The 13,901-nt window shown below is 41.0% G+C and overlaps 1 protein-coding gene across 1 annotated transcript in view; it reads left to right on the top strand.

The window, feature by feature from the left end:
• The window catches only part of dph6 (diphthamine biosynthesis 6), a 192,125-nt gene that overhangs the window by 1,298 nt on the left and 176,926 nt on the right, over positions 1 to 13,901 (top strand). The gene's annotated exons all lie outside the window — the stretch shown is intronic.

The raw sequence follows: 13,901 nt of genomic DNA, 5'->3' as shown, positions 1-13,901 counted from the left end.
AGTGCAGAGATATTACAAAGCATTGTGGATATTTTCTGGTTTTGTGTGTTTCTATTTTGCGTTAAGTTAATGAAGTGCACGTGGGACCCCCTCTGCCTTGTCAAGTGGAAATGTCTTATTGTACCACCATGTGATAGAGTCAAAACATTTCATTTGACAAGACTGTTGCTGGTTCCTCCCCATTGTGATTGAACAATGTATTGATGAGCACGAAAGCCTGTATCATGACCCGTGCCGCGTCTGGAAATAAAGGCCATTGTTGTTGGGCAGTGTAGTATGATGACTGAGATGAGCCGAGGTCTCGGCCTTGGCGCGTGTTCGTCGGCACAGTCTGCAGGTCTGAAAGGGCTCGCTGCACCGCGCTCGGCTACAAAAGGAAGCTGTGTAGTGGGATTGGTAGTGCCAGATAAGATCAGGGCCTCTGAGGAAGTCTGGTCTGATTGCTACAAAGGGCCAAGGTCAGGGGCAGGAGGAGCGCCTCGGCTAGGTATCAGAGGATCAGGGGGTGGGGGTTTGCTGGAGGGCTGTGTAATAGGTAGAAAAGGATCAGTGTAATGTGATGGCATTAAAAGATAAAAATCAGAGACGGGGTTGCGAGTCAGTGCACTGTGCTGGCTTTAAAAGCGCTACGATCACAGATTATGTTGTGTCTGTGCATCCTCGCTATATTTACACAACAATGATCAAATAAAAACGGTGTTGTTTCAAGGATGGGCATTTGGCAATCGGCACAATTGTTTTTCAAGATATGTGAGCCTCATGAATGTTATGAACTCCTGTTTCCATGGCAGTGTTGTATGGTTTAATCAAATAATGCTGCCCGGGAATAATTGCTACTGTAGCTGATGTCATGTTGAGCTTCTTCGTGAGAATCATTAAAAAAGTAGCATACAATAAATACAATATTTGAGAAAAAAAAAGAAAGACTTCCTAAATGAAAAAGTATGTCAATGGCTGGGCGTAACAAATAAGGCTGTCGCTATCATTTTAGAATCGATTGTCCAAACATCTCTGCCATTGAATAATGGAGTACTAATCGAATCCTGCCAACAATGTTACCCACAAAGTCGATATAACATCATTGCAAATAAAATTTGCGTTTTCTAAAGTTATTGTAAGGTAACACTATGGTCACTTAATAGTAAAGAATATAATTTGTACAAAAACTGGGAAAATAAAAAAATATGAAGAAAAATCCAGCCATTGACCGAGTCCATCGGTACTCCCCCGCCAAAGAGAGCACATCTCGGCTGGCCACGAGTGAGGCCATTGACGTGCATCGCATTTTTCTGAAAGAATTCATACCTCTTATACTCACCCTGAGTCTCTGCTTTAGCAATGTGTTTGACAGCAGATGTCTCTAAAGCGATGCTAGGCTAAATTTAGCATTCTTGCAGTTTAACACAAATGTTAGCAAAAATCTTAACACAATTTGCAGTCTCCAAACGTTCTTACCAACTAGCAATGGTAGATTAAGAACACATTACCTTGCAGCCAAGCGATGCGGTGGATTGCTTTGGAAACCGGGGGGCGCGATTTAAATTCCAGTTACGAATGCTAGCATATGAATGGGTATGCTACACCCCAATTCCAAAGCCCCTGCTGGTCTTGTCTGGCTTCCGGTGTAAAAACTATGACAAACATGTAATCACTGTGACGACACCTGATGAGATGTGCCCCTAACATGGAAAATATCATTGACTGCAGGATCAACTTTCCACCAAGAGAGGGTGCTAATATACCGTGAAAATGTCATGAGTGATTTAAATCGAGCATAATGAATTTATGTGGCCTGTGTGGATTGACTACAATGGTGTCGAGAATACCTCACAGCAAAACGGTTTGCGTCGACCATTTTTGGTGATCGACTTTTTTTTCCCAGCCCTGCCGCCAGTGTACGTTGTTTTCGTAATTTAAAATTTTTGTTAATGCTTTGCTTCTCAATGTCGGTTGCTGTTCTGCTTGTAAATGTTTTTAGGTGTTCTGCCTTTGCTTGCGTGAAGCTCATTGAGTTGTCTTGTGTATGAAATGCGGTGTGTAAATAAATTTGCATTTCCTTGCCGTTTTTTTTTTTTTTTCGGACAAGGGTCGGCGTATGAACCATCACAGTAATTTTGACATGTTTACATCTCGGAATTTTGACCTGTACGAGCAATTAGTGGATATTTATACCGGAAACTGGTCAGCCAATCAGGGAAGGCGGGTTCCCCAAGAAGAAGACAAAACGAAAGTGTCAATTCGAACATTGAGAAATAATGAAGTATACCATTTTATTCAAATTTGCAAATGTTTTGGCTACGGTGAGAATTCTAAAAAGCAAAAAAATATATATATATATAGAAAACACAGTTTTTTACATAGCCTGTCTCTGTGAAGGGAGCTGTCGACGAAGGCTGCGCGCGAGCAGGGCAGCGCTGTTAACCAGCTGCGAAGCCTGCTCACAGTGGGAGGTGAATTTACAAAGGGTGTCTCCCTGTGATATCTGAGAGAGGCTGCACTGATCTCTCTTCTCGCTGCCATTGTAGTGCAAAGCAAGGTGCCGCTAATGCCGCTTATATACCCGCCGTAGAATAAATGTCGGGGAAATTGACAGCATCCCCAGTTGACGAATATAATGATTGATGATTTGCTTGCTCGTGTAATTTCCTCTCCTCGTCGCACATCTGAAGGATATTGTAAGATCTTCCACGTCTTGCCCATTAGCCCCTCTCTCTCTTTTCCACATCCAGTGGCATCGCTTACCATGCAAAGAGCGTGTTTGGTTTCACTCCATTGTCAGCATTACTGTCATAATGTTTCTTCCTTCTTTTTTTTTCTTCTTCCCCCTGCCGCTGAAGACTGTGACTTCACTGGCCCCGCACCGCAAAATTGCTCTCGGAATCTTCAGGGAGTCTGGAATCTCAGCTCTAAAAATCACAGTTTAAACACGAGGGAAGCCAGAGTCAGGAAATGCCTGTAGTATTAGCACGGTATCATATTCTTGCCTTCATCCCCTCCGAACAGCATGACTGCCCCAGAAAATCCCACATCCATATTTTACATCGCGGCAGACAAGACATGTGTTTCGCTTGAGCTTTCCACTGTGCCTCCTCCATTTATTTTATTATCCTTTTAATGAATCTAATTAGCAAGACAAGTAATTAAATGCAATTGTGCCCAATGCTCGCGAGACGCAGGATGGGAAACACTGTTCGGCGTGAGCGAATTCACCAGATTAATAGGGGATTGATAATATTTTGGGATTGTATTTCACCCTAAATGCCTGCGCGCGGAAACAAAGGAGGCAGCCCGAGCTCATTAATCAAAGTCAACGGGCTGGCCGGCCGGGCTCAATTTGCATGACCGAAGGTGGCTGCACATGCTGCCGATTGGCCTGCGTTGCTGGATCAGCCTCCGTCCCATCCAGACTGTTAGCGCCGTGTCAATCAAAAACACAAAAAAACGATGCTACAAAAGGATCGCGGGGCAAATAATTCCCCCCTCATTATCCTACACGCCTGCTCCTTACTCTAATTATTTCATTTTTTTACCACTATGTCAGTATAATTTATATTTAGCAAATACATTAATATGATTTGTGACTTTTGGGGGGGGGGGTACAAAATTTAAATTGAAACGTTTTTTCATTTACTCTTTAACAATTGATTCAGGTCCATAAATATTTCTATATTCACTTAACTGCAGATAATGCAGACTTCCATGGTGGGGTGCCTTAAATTTTGAGAAGTAACAATTTAGGTGCTGTTGTTTTTGGTTAGCAACCAAATTCAGATGGGCTCGACTTTTTTTTATTTTTTTTATTTATTTTTTTTGGTCACTTTAATTAAATAAAATTGATCTTGAATGACAAGCTTTTCTCAATGAAAGTCAAGGAGGAAATCACAGTTTTCCTCAACTGGAACCCCCCTCGAAACCACCCCCCCCACCCCTTGCACAAAATCCATTTTAACGTGAAATAATTGAGTTGAGGCGCGGCGCAGCTAATCTCAGCGCACCGGCACTCCAATCTTGAATTCTAATTATCTCATCATGAACTTTAAGAAAGAGGCAATGCATTAATGGCTTTTTAACTCCGTAAGAAGTGACTGAGTGGGCCGTAGATAGTTAATGTGTGTGCGAGTGTGCGTTTGTGTGTGTGTTTTTGTGACCGTGAGCCTGTATGTCACATGGACACACACACGCGCACACACAGACTCTTCTGGTCTAGACTACGTTGTGCTGCAGCTCGTGTCTCGCGCTGTGCTACACCCTCCCTCCATCAGCACCACCCCACTTCCACCACCCACCATTCCCCGAATATCCTGGAGGCATTTTTCTCATTATCAAATATTGTTTGATGTCTTTCTTTCCCGATGATTAACCATGGTCACCAAACACCTGGACAGAATGTTTAAAATTTAATTTTAGGCCTCGGAAGTACCCGCAGAAGGGGTGCGGAGTGTCTGTATGCGTGTGTGTGTGTGCATGTGTGTGTTTTGGGGGGCGGCGGGATGAGCCGATGAGCGCAGGGGACATAGCGTGTTTTATGCACGCCACACGCTGGAAAACACAATAAATCCTGGAGGAGAATCATTAGCGGTGGTTTTTACGACCATTGTTATTCAACGTTGTATTGAGATGCAGTAAATTATTCTCTTTATTATTGGTCCATGGATTCAGGCCTATATTCAGTTTAATTATGTTGTTCCTCATGCTGCATAGATATATGTATATATAAAAGAAAATCCACTCTACACAGAAATGCAAATGCTACACGTATACAAGATAAATATTTAATTCAGGGGTGGCGAAGCTTTTTCCGATCAGAGGCCATTTGAGTTTTTATCGTCCTCCAAGGAGCGTACTAAATTTCTGAAGAAAAATAAAAAAAATCAAATCTGTGTTTGTCTCTATTTTTGGCCTTTTTGAAACCGTTCCTCTGAGGTTTCATTGGTTGGACCCAAGCAAATGTTCTCTGTGGACCGAGTGGCGTACGTTGCACACCCCAAAGTTAAGCACTTTTTGTATTTTTTCCATCTTTACGGTAGTTACCACATCTGTCACAACATCATGAAGACACAAATATCGGCCTTGTGCAGGAAGATATATGACCCAATCAACACAAATAGGAAAACAAAAACTCTCTTGGCTAAAATGTCAGCATGTCCGAATTAGAGAAGATTCTTAATATCTGTCTTCGCCTTATTATATTATCCGCCTCGAATTTGGGGCGGAAGAAAAATAGCATTGGCGTATTTTCTTGAAACAAATGCAAACTGCCGGCGAGATAGAGAGCACAGGAAGGAGGAAGACAGAAAGGAGAGAGAGCAAGTGTGTGTAGTCTATGAATGAAAGGTTATGCGTCGTCCCACGTGTTCGTATTGTCAATAACTAGAGATGGCTGTCAGGAAAAGTGGGGAGATAAAGGTCAATAACTCAGGCAAATGTGTTTGTATTTGCACACTCCCGCTGATAGCAAAGCAAACGTCAGGGCCCTTGTGTGTGTGTGTGTGTGTGTGTGTGACACCCCCACAACAATAACACAAATAGCGAGGTCTTACGGCTACACCGAGATGCTCATTATTATCGTGGTGGCGGTGGCGGTGGGTGCTGGAAATGAGAGGAGTCTCGGCACATGGCGGTGACAGCCGGCGCCGTGTCACTCAAAAGTCACTTAATAATGAAACACGCCAGAGATCAGAATAGACGACGATAAAGTGCAAGCACAAAGACGTCAGGCTGCGGCAGCGTTTTGAAAAATATATATGTATTTGCCCCATTTTTTTTTTTTTGTGCTGCATAAACATGATCATTGCGAGGTTTCCCGTGATAAAATGATGACACACCCCTTCCCCAATTTAAATTAAATATTTCAATCGGGGAATCTTTAATCGACTGTATTTGATCAATTTTTATAGAATTTTAATGCTATCATTTTTCCTTATTTTATTCTGTGAGGCCATTACCAAGTTTTTAAACGTTATAAAAACTTACAGAGCATAAACTATATTCAAATTAAATGTAAAAAAAAAAATAAGACAATTTAAAATAATCAACAAATCCAGCGGAGGAAATTGTCATTTGTTTTTTCCGACCAAAAATCAAAAACACCTTTGCTGCTCTTTGCCACGCTAGGTTAAGCAGTAATCTAAAAGTGTCATTTATTTTTCATGCCTGCTCATTTTTTTTCCTCCCCTTCCTGCGCCATCTAATCCAACTCTCCATGGCCTTGAGCGTCATAAATGTGCAATTAACAGACTTAACTAATTCATGAGGAACATTGTGCAACTAACGAAGGGCATAACTAGACGCTGCTGTCGTTGCCCAATAGCGTTATTGTTGTTGTTTTAATTGCCTGACGAGAAAGAAGGTGCCGTTTTTTTTTGTTTTTGTTTTTAAACATACATATAGGGTTACCATGTCGATAACAAGCACTGCCAAGCAGTTGAAGGTATTAACTTCACTGGTTTAACCAGTTAACAAACAGATGAGCCCTTTTTTTTTTTTTGCTGCGCACAAAAGGAGGAATGCGCCCATAATCAGTGATGCCTAAAGAAACACTTACGTCTAACGAACAAAACATTCTCGGTATGTCATTTTTAACCGTTGGAATCCCTATCACATCTTCCGGAAACAACGCCCTAATTAAAGCGGTAAATCATCACGAGCGGTGCTTACATCGAAAATGGATGCCTGTAATTTACTTATTTTGTATCCGGAAGCACTTGATCTCCCACAAAGCACAAATGTTGTCCTTTATGTTGCGAAGAAGATGAGATTAAATGTACTCTTAAGTGTGCATATAAAGTCCATAAGGGGAGGGGAGAGGAGGGGAGGAAGGGGTGCACAAAGCTGCATCTCCCTCCCGTCAGCCACAGTTTGTTTGTTGGCTGCTTTACATTACACGTGATTATGCAAATCCAGAGCTGTTCCTGTGCATTATGGGCCAAACGCATCATCAAGATCTTTTCTAAAGCAGTCAAGGAGCTATTTCGGCATTCTTTTATTATCCGCAACAAAGAAAGTCTTTTGTTCACGCTTTGCCGCACACACACTTATAAGAAGGGGGGGGGAGTGAAACACACACACTCACACACACACACACACACCTATATGCACAAGCACTGCTTCTTCCTTCCGTGACTTACTACTGTCCCCTAGTGGTATGAGACTCCCCTATATCATTTCTTAACCCCACATTTCATTCAACTTCACCTGACTCCTTCCTCTGACCCCCCCCCCCTCCCCCCTCCCTCCTCCCCTCCCTCCTCCCCTCTCTCTCTTGGCCTTATCATGCTCAAACATTTAAAGGCTTGATTTGTTGTATTGTATGACGGAGAGCTCCCATTATGCGTCGACACTGTGTCCACAGTGGCTTTTTGCCTCAATGGTGGCCTCAAAGAGAGTCAACAAAAACAGGAACCCTGGTGTTTTGTGGCTATTGTGAGCCAAAGGGCCCCGTGTCAATAAGGTATTGTTTGGCGAGAACGCCGCACCGAAACTGCTGTGAGAATGTTATCAGGGCCTGTGGACACGGAGGGTGTGCATAATGGCGCTAAAATGTAAGTATGATTGTTTGGACAAGCCTCGGCGCAAGTGGGGAACGAGCCTCGATGGGGCAGTCAATGAAAGTTTGGCAACAATTTAACCCCACAAAATCTTAGTTTTTTTTTTTCTCTTTTAGCACCTCTTCAAAATATAATATTAGGTGTAGCGTGCTCTTCAACTTCAGTATATCGTCGCTGTCCTGTGAAAAACACTTTTTTTAGTCAGATTTTTAGTTTTACCTGAATGGGGATTACATGTTTTTCACAAGACAACAATGAGTTATACATACATAAATAAACAAATGTTTTTTTTATTTTTTTTTATGGTAAGTCACACGATTTGCCGTAGTTTGGCTCGTCCTGCAATTTATACTTATGTGCTTTTGAAGTATTTATTAAAATTTGAGCTTGGACTGGCAGCCAAAATCCCCGTCCCCTTATTGTGTTGCCTTTCTTAAGGTGGATGGCAAATACTTTTTCTGCACTACCACCAGTGGGAAAAAAATAACACTCATATTTCAAATTATTTTTCCCATTGAAATGAATGGAACTGTCATTAATCAATTATAGCCCCTCCCCATTAAAAATGTAATCTGTATTATATTATATATATACACATTGTATCATGCTTTATTTAAAAAAAAACATGGGCATAATTAAGCCGCTGAGAAGAATCTAACACACAGCATCATGCCTATGCATAGTTTTTTTCAACCAATAACGAAAAGGGAAAAAGGCTTCACAGTCGTGGCAACATTAAGCTAGCAGACGAAAAGGCTTAGCTATGTTTTTATTTTAAATACACAAGCTGATTTTATTATTGTTATTTTGTTGCACTTATTAACTGAGCAAAAACGTATGACGGTGGAAATCCTCGGATTGCATTCTTCCAAATGTGGCTGCAATGTAAACAGATAAATCAAATTGACCGCATCCATGTGAAACCGAACAAAATATGACAATCATAGCGTATATGCATGTGCATCTACCCAAAGAACACACAAATGGTGACTTACCGAAATTATGGGCCGATAAATGTGGTCTAAAAATACTACATTAAATGTACGCCGTCCATGAAATAAGGAAAACGGTTGCAGATGGCACCCAGTTGAGTAATGCCAAGTGTTACCTGTAGTCAGACATGCAAACTAAATTGGAATTCGGCACTTCGGCTAGCATTACACTCCATACCTCAACGGACACAATTCCGCAAAAAATAAAACCCGTGAAGTCGGCTAGCTAGTTAGAATCTTGCCTAAGTCAAATGTGCATACAATTAGAATATGAGTCGTATATGACTGCAGGGTGAACGCACATATCGGATATACATGACACATGCACACGCGTGTCTACCAAAACAACTACAAATTCTTTTGTAAAGACTAACCCATTTGTCAGAAAAGTTCCAGGACTGTATGTTTTGAATGGATGGATGATTGGATGACAGCAATACTTGCTGGAGAATTGAAGTGCATGAAGTCTTGTCAAAAAATAAATAAATAAATATATATATATATATATATAATATATATATATAAATATATATATTATATATATATATATATTATATTATACTGCAGGGTGATTATTTCCAAGGAGAAATCTTGTACTTTATAGTTTGGATTGGAAAAATGTAAATATTTTTGGAATTAACACACCTTGTATAACAACAGTATTGACTATTAAATATGGTCAAAATATGGTTTGTTCTCTGTAATGAATAAAGAAAACAACCTGAAAATGGTCGCTTGAAAAATGGTAGCTTGGTAGCTAATAGTATGCGTTTTTATGCATCCCGTTCTTGGCCCCCGTTTCTTCCGGATCACAGCTATCCCAAGCCCTAATTGGTGCGATAACCTGGAACGGTGCTAATAAACAGCAGGCTAAAAAGGGTCAGCCTCCAGTGGCAAGTGCACGGACACACACCGTCAAGTCACTCATGTCAAAGGAGCAATTAGACGGGTTATAGAGGATGGCACCTCCGCCTCCAGTGCGGCCCGCCACCGCTGGGAAGGCTTCTGGAGCAAAGAGGGCTATCAGTCAAAGCTAAACCACATGCATTCATTAGTCCGTTCAGCTAGACATCAATTATTCATTTAGAAGGGTGGACACTGGATTATTTCTGTCGCCGTCAGGCTTGTTGTATCAAATCTTGATCATGGCCCGGTTGATTGAGTATGCGTTGTTGTCAATGTGATCAATCAGAAGTGATTTCATGCATTTTATTTAGCTGCACCAAAGTCTCTTCAACCATGGCTTTTTAACTTACGTTTTTGCTATTTTAATAAAACTTGGAAAAACGTAGAATTCTTTTTTTTTTTTAAATAGGTTGTCCATCTCTTCTCGAATATAACTAATATTCATAGTAGAGATCCATTACTTCTTTTTTATATGCCCTGCTTCTTCTCTGATGCGAATGCTCAACTCCTTTTTTTCTTTTTCTTAAATACCGCCAAATTAAAACATGCATGGTTGTGACATTTAATATTCCTCTGAGGAAGATCAAATGAAGGACGGTGAAGTCCATATTTGCCCACGAACTTTATGTATTTTTAATTTTTGATTTGCATACTCTAGTTACAGTTTTAGAATAATGAGAATATATTTCCCTTTTTTTAAAATCCACCTTAATGTGACAATGAAGCAAATACCGCCGTTGTTTCCGGACAATCATTTGACTATTTTCAGCCTCTTAAAACATTTTAAAATTTTAATTTTAAAATGACTTTCAGCATTTCTCCGTTATCACGTGTTTGGGAGATTAGCGTCCTGTACAGAGTGGTGTGCGTCAGCTTTGGTGTTTGCTAGGTTCTTTAGATGACAAATAGGACTTCAAAACTTGACAAAACACCAGATAGCATGTGTAAACAGTTTTTTCTGTCCTATTCATAGCGCAAAGTACATTTACGATAAAAGAAACTGCCAGAAGATCTCCACTTACGGATGATGTAAAGATGCCTGCTTGGAGACTTGCCTTTCACCCCCAATTTTATGTCCGCGACAACGCCTCCACCACCGATCGTTGTGTGCTTTTAAGTAATAGGTAAAATGAATGGACTTTTTGACGTATATATCCGTCAATGGGAGTGAATGAGTTCAAAATATTTTTAAGATGATAATGGTAAGAATTCGTTCAATGAATTTATTGTTAAATGATTGAGAGGGATTGTCATATTTATGAATGAAATAAAATGACATCCAGCACACACATCTAATACAAAGACGCCAAAATCCTATTGCTCCACCTGCGCCACAACTTAGACCTGCTTTAAGCCAGTCTAAATTCGAATCTACTTTTGCTCACCAAATTCCCGGGGGGTGTGCTGTGGAATACGATGGAACACTGTAAACTAGCATCTGCATGAAAATGAAGATGCGGTCTTTTTTACGCCAAGCACCTGTTATATAAAATTAGGGCCCATCTTGATTTACTGCTACCAATGGCAACTGCTCCATGTCTTGCTTTTTTTTCCCACTCTTGGCTTTGATTTGGTTTCTTCTTACAATCTATGTCATGACCAGCCATGGTCTTACTCTTCACTTGGGCTCTCATTGCTTCCATCTTTACTTCATCTCAACTCCTCAAAGTCTTGATCTCGACTTGGTCTCAGTGGTTCTGCCCACAGCATTACATTTTAGTAGGGTGCACTCAAAAAGAACACAATTACCATGTCATAACTCCAAATGGTCACACGATTAACACAATCCACAATAAAGTGTTACGTTATCACCATATGCAGGAAAAGTTAGTCTCGTTAAAAAAATAAATAAATAAATTTTAAAAAAATCGCACTGCGGTTGTGTTATTTTTGAGACGTAATTAAGGTCTAAACATTGTGGGAAGGTGACGGAGCGCAGACCTTGGACTTAGCCCTCATCTTTGAGCCTCGGCAGGCACTCCTGCATGATGCAATGAAAGGCCTCTGAGGCGGGTAGGGGGGGGGGGTGTGGGGGGTAAATGAAGCCCTACGCAGTGTAAAGCTCTTTTCATAGCACAGCTTTGCTTGTGCAAACAATAACCGTTTTACATTTGTGGTTACATTCAGGCCGTAACCTTATTCCTGTACCAACGGTGGATTGGCTTCACCCCCCCCTCATCACAACTTCCCATTGGGTTTGTGCACCACTCGCAGAGTGAGTCTCTTCACAAGAATGTGTCTAATTTAGTGGCAAAGAGGCAGATTTATACCTGTGCTAGTTATGGAGAAGGTTGCTCCCCAGAGAGGCCCGATGACTGTTTACGGGCGGAGCCACAATGCCTTAGCAGATGATGAAGCACCTGCCAGCGCTCCCCCATGTCTGCGCCATCCCGCTCTGTCTGCCCCGCTCGCTTCCCGTCGCCTCGCTTTCCCTTCTTTTTTTCCCCTCCTCTCGCAGCCTGATCTCATGCATTCCCTTTGCGTCCTCGCCCTCCTTGGGATTGTGTTGCTAACAGCCATTTCCCACTTTTCTCCCAAGAGCGAGTCCATTTATTGGCTCGCTCTGCTGCTGAGCTTTCATCTGTATATCCCTCTGCTTTTTCCTTCCCTCTATCCTGCTCCCCCCTACACACACACTCAGACAGAGAGAGACACACACACACCCGTCAGCCATCGGTGCACAGAACTGTGGTCAGGTTTTTGTTTATAGCCGGGAAAGGCAATATCGAGATTGTTTCAGAGCGGTGTCATCACTCGAGATGTATCGCTGTCAAGAGTGTGTTTTATACGTCTGGGCCGGCAGCCGCAGCCATTTTGGGGAGCAGAAAATATCATATCATATGACCTCCTCCGGAATAAAAGTAAACTAGCGGCTGTAAATCCGATACACAACTACAGAGGGCTGTGTTAAAAGGGAAAGGAAGTAAGTGGGCTCTCTATAAAAAATAAAGATCAGTCGTTCCTGCTGTGTGCTTATTGAGTTTGTATTGTTGATAATTGGAAAACGAGGGATGCTCATGCTTTTTGATGGGCTGCTTCTACTCACTGTATTTCCCTGATCGACGATGAGAAAAATGTACGAATGCAACGTATGTAATTTTGCTGACGTCTTATGCCACTTTCAGTAGTTGCAACTACTGCAACCTATTATTATTATTTCATGATTTAGATTCTTTCAATGTTTTTTGCAGTCAAAAGACAGAACAGTAAATAACTAAACCGTAATTAATCACCTGATGGAAGAATAGTTAATGTACACGAAAGTAACCCAACTAGTATTTCACATTTTTTTTTTTTTACTATTATTATTTTATTTATATTGGCCTCTGTCTTACGTCTCCTCCGTATTTTCCGCATCAAGACTCCACAACAGGGTAAAAGCGCCATACTGTAACGTGGGAACTATACCGCATCGGTAATTAAATGTCAGTTTATAAACACCCAAACGCTAATAACACCCAGAGCCTTCCTTGGCTGAGCCTGGTGGAGGCAACAGCCCATCCATCAATGTCCCTAATGAGGCTCCGTAAGACAGGGGAGACTTCCTGGGCCGTCCACTCTACTTATTTTTTTTTCCTCCACGCTCACCGCAGTAACAGCTGTAACACCTTGCAACGCAATATCAGCCGGCATGCAGAAGTCAAACTTGATTCAAAGTGTCCATCGCAAAATAATATACCTTGATGGAGGCAATTTTAGTCATGAATTGACCTTTTCATCCTTTTCTGCGTGCCGTACTGTACGTGCGGGCTGAGTGAGAGCTACCGCTCACTCTTCAGCTACCATTTACCATCAGGTGTGTGTGAGGAGCATAAGGCGTCTCGTTCAAGGATGCAATTAAGAGGATTGAACTGCGCCCCGGTGGTCGCTTGACAGCCCACTTTACATCCTGTCCCACAGCGACCTTGTCACAGGGGCAATAGTGGTGTTTGTCGTACAAAGGCGGTTGCGTCTATGTAGGCTTTGGCCTCAGAATGCCATTACCAGTATTTTTTTTTTTTTTTAGCTGCATCAAAGCAAATACACGATTTATTTTCAATATTTTTTTTTTTTTTTTTTGAGTATGAGCGCAAGTTCTTTCATTTCAGGAGTTGCCAATACCGAGCACCGATAGTTCATCCTACTGAGATGGATTATTTCTCTTGTCAAAAGTTAAATTGCAATTGGTAATGTAAACTCACTAAATAACTACAACTAAAAAAAAATAAAATAAAAATGAAAATGCTTTTTTCAAAAATAAAATAAAATTAAAAAAATTAAATATAGTAAAGGTGTCCTTCGTTTTAATCTTTGTCAGTTAACATCGTAAATGAGCTTATACATATATACATATATACATATATCTATATATATATATATATATATATATATAACTAAACCTAATTCTAAAACCATTGCAATAAACTAAAAACTAAAAAAAACTAAAAAAAAAACCATCCAAACGCACCTGCTCTAT

Source organism: Idiotropiscis lumnitzeri, chromosome 1, assembly GCF_059441095.1.
Source record: "Idiotropiscis lumnitzeri isolate Australia: NSW breed Sydney's pygmy pipehorse chromosome 1, RoL_Ilum_1.0, whole genome shotgun sequence".
Classification (NCBI taxonomy): domain Eukaryota; kingdom Metazoa; phylum Chordata; class Actinopteri; order Syngnathiformes; family Syngnathidae; genus Idiotropiscis; species Idiotropiscis lumnitzeri.
This window is presented reverse-complemented; position numbering and strand designations above follow the sequence as displayed.